Raw genomic sequence first — 3,363 nt, 5'->3', positions numbered from 1 at the left:
GGGGTTCTCTGACAGGAAAAGGCAGGAGAGCTCACACACAGGAACAGAGGACACTGTTTTGAAGGCTTTATGGCAGTGCAGGAGGCAACCTGCTGCTTCTGTGGCTGAGGCTCTGGAATGCAAAGAGCCTGATTCTTCCTCCTTATTCTGAGGCCCCCCCAGATGACTTTGATGAGGGCAGGGGTTGAAAGCAGAATTGGTCCAGTAATACAGGGATACAGGGCAGTACAAACCACCTCTGTCCCTGGATAAAGGGAAGGAAACAGAAGTCAGTGAGGTAACAGGGCCAAGTGTATGCAGAGAGATGAAGTTCTGAGAGGAGAAGGTGGGCAGGGATTCATACTTGGTCTCAGACATGGGACACCCTGAGGCATCCACTACAGTGGGTTCCAGGAGACCTCTGTGCCCAGGAGTCCTGCTGCCTTCTGCACCTCTGCTGCTCTTCATACTGGGCACTGGAGGCAGCAGGTTGAGGAACCACCCCTTAGAGAGAACAGAAGGGTTGGGTGTCACTGCTGTGCTTGTGGCCTCAAATCCACCCCTGATGCTCTGACACACCATCTGTGTCTCCCTGTGTTGGTGCCATGCTGGATAGTGGCGACACAGTCCCAGGGGTGGAGGCAGCCTTGCAGGCCCCTCCCCCTTTGGCAGCAGGTGAATATTGTACATTTGCCACCTAGAACTGTGTTGCAGGCACCCGTTTCCTCTGTCTGCCCTACAATGGCATCTGCTACCTACACTGGATTTTCCTCTGGGAATCAGCAGAAGATGAAAAAGACAATGGGGACATTCAACTCACTTTCTTCCCCTATTACAAAGCCAGGGCAGGGCAGTGCTCTGTGGCTGAGTGATACCCTCAGCCTCACTTTAAGGACCTGACCTTGTCACAGATGGGGGTAAGGCTGAATTTTATCTGTAACACCAGACCTTGGTGGAGCCGAGTTCACTTGTGACTGTGGTTTTATTGGGAGTGGGAATTCACGTTAGGTCTGGGGTTTTACATTAACCCAGAGGACTCTTAACTGTTAAGGCCAGATAGCTGTGCTTCCATAGAGGACCTTTGGTAGTAATGTTCCATGGTGCCTTCTGGGGGAGCCCTAGAAAGTCACTGATACAACTAGGACAGACAGTACAATGGCACTTACTGTATGCCATTAAGACCAAGGGAGGGAAAGCAGAGCAGGGGCGTGGCTGCCTCATAACCTCTTAGGCTGTACTCATACTCAGGATGCTTTCCTCTGATGTGTTTATTTTGAAGATCAAGTTTTAAAGCAACCGGTAGCAAGTGAAGCAAGCGACTTCTTCAATATAAAAACACCCAGCCCTGAGTACAGAACAAATACATTCACAAAACAGCACCTGCCCCTACACACTGGAAACGTTACCTAGCACGGCTGTGCACAGTTAGAAAAGGCCTCGGGTGACACCTGACATCTGACCTGGCTTGTAAGTCAACTTGCTGCAGTTCCTGAGCCTCAGAACCACAGGTCACTGTCCCCACAGACAGCAGTACAGGAATCTGAAGCTTGTCCTGGGGCCAGTGGGGAGGCACAGAGCTGAAGAAAAAGCAACTCATTGCCACTGGGAAGGGTGCACAACAATCTTATGTGAGAATGTGAGGGAACAGAGAAGAGCCGCCTGGGGTTAATGGACAAGACACTGACTGCAAAAGAGACACAGAGAAGACCCCAGTTCCAGGTTCTTTGCTGGTCCCCTTGTCCTAGTCCTGAGACTCTGAAATAGGCTTCCCCACGCAGTAGGGCTGTGCTGATAGCAACCTGGGAAGTAAATGGAGTTAATAGTTCAATGGGGAACTGGGGCCCTGGGCTGCCCCTGGGCGTCTTGCCCCCAGAACTGAGCTCCTGCTCCTCCCCATGCTCCTGTCAGAGCCTCACCACTTACCTCTGTGTGAAGCAAGGGGTGTGGGCTCTCTATGGCTCTTGTTCAGTCTGGATCCCATCACTGGAATGAGTAAGCCTCAATTCTTCTCATTCTTCTGAGAGACAGACTCAGTCTTCATGGCCCCTCTGTACAATTCTGACCTCGACACATGCTTCCGCCTCCACATTGTCTGACTCCCTCCTCCTCCTCCTCCTCCTCCTCCTCCTCCTCCTCCTCCTCCTCCTGTTTTTACACCTTTCTGGCCCGCTCCTTTCTCCTTGATAGCCTCCACCATCAGTTTTCTCTAATATGCAAAAGCTGGTGAGAAGAGCAAGGTGACACTGCCAGCCCCCTGAGGTCATGAGCTAATCCGTAAACTGTCCACCCAAACACATGAGAACCTGCATAGAACAGAACAGAGTTCTGGAATTATGGCGGTGGTGGATATCCAAGATAATCATCTGGGAATCTCGGGTTGATAGCTCTTGGATCCCAATTTTGAACAGTGGTAGTGTCCTGGATTACTTTTCAGAAAGAAGCAATCCTTTTTATGACAGGACATGTAATAATGAAGTGGTCAAAATGCAGAGGCTGACGTTAGAGCACTTGAATCAGATGGTTGGAATTGAACACATCCTTTTACATGTTCGAGCCCATTCTTGTCATCATTCGAAAGCAACATCGGCAGTCTCCTGCACAAGTTATTCCACTGGCTGACTACCATAGCATTGTTGGAGTCATCTATCAGGCACCAGACTTGGGATCAGCTATAAACTCCAGAGTGCTTACTGCCGTGCATGATATTCAATTGGCTTTTGATGAAGCTATGTCATACTGTCGATACCATCCTTCCAAAGGATATTGGTGGCACTTTAAAGATCATGAAGAACAAGATAAAGTCAACCTAAAGGCAAAAGGAAAGAAGAACCAAGCTCTATTTTTCAAAGACAGCGTGTGGATGCTTTACTCATAGACCTCAGACAGAAATTTCCACCCAGATTTGTTCAGCAAAAGTCTGGAGAAAAGCCCATCCCAGTGGATCAGGCAAAGAAAGAGGCAGAGTCCCTGCCAGAAACTGTAAAATCTGAGGAGAAGGAGAGGGCAAAGAATGTTCAGCAGACTGTGAGCACTAAAGGTCCCCCTGAGAAACGAATGAGACTTCAGTGAATGTTGGACAGGAAGCTGGCCAGCTCCTTGTCAGTCACTATACCTCAGCACCATGAGGGCTCTTGAGCCTGGAAACACTATCGCAGCCCTCTCATTTGTATGGAATGCACTTGTTCTTTACAAAAGGACATTCTCCCTGCCATGCTTTCTATGTGAATATTTCTTAAATATCTTTTGTAATCTTTCCTCTACTGGACTTGGGCAGTGCACCTAACCCACAGATATGCCAGTATATGTCTTTAAAACTATAAAGTTATTTGTATATATTAAAAAAAAAAAGAACAGAGTTCTGTTGTGCCCTATGGGGAAGAATTT

The 3,363-nt window shown here is 48.6% G+C and overlaps 1 pseudogene; it reads left to right on the top strand.

Moving 5' to 3' along the window:
• The first annotated feature begins 2,312 nt into the window (after nucleotides 1-2,312).
• On the top strand, nucleotides 2,313-3,048 carry LOC114623835 (annotated as a pseudogene).
• The last annotated feature ends 315 nt before the right edge of the window (nucleotides 3,049-3,363 follow it).

The sequence above is a fragment of the Grammomys surdaster genome, unplaced genomic scaffold (genome assembly GCF_004785775.1).
Source record: "Grammomys surdaster isolate TR1022 unplaced genomic scaffold, NIH_TR_1.0 202, whole genome shotgun sequence".
Classification (NCBI taxonomy): Eukaryota; Metazoa; Chordata; class Mammalia; order Rodentia; family Muridae; genus Grammomys; species Grammomys surdaster.
Note: the sequence above shows the minus strand (reverse complement) of the source record. Positions and strands in the feature narration are given on the sequence as shown.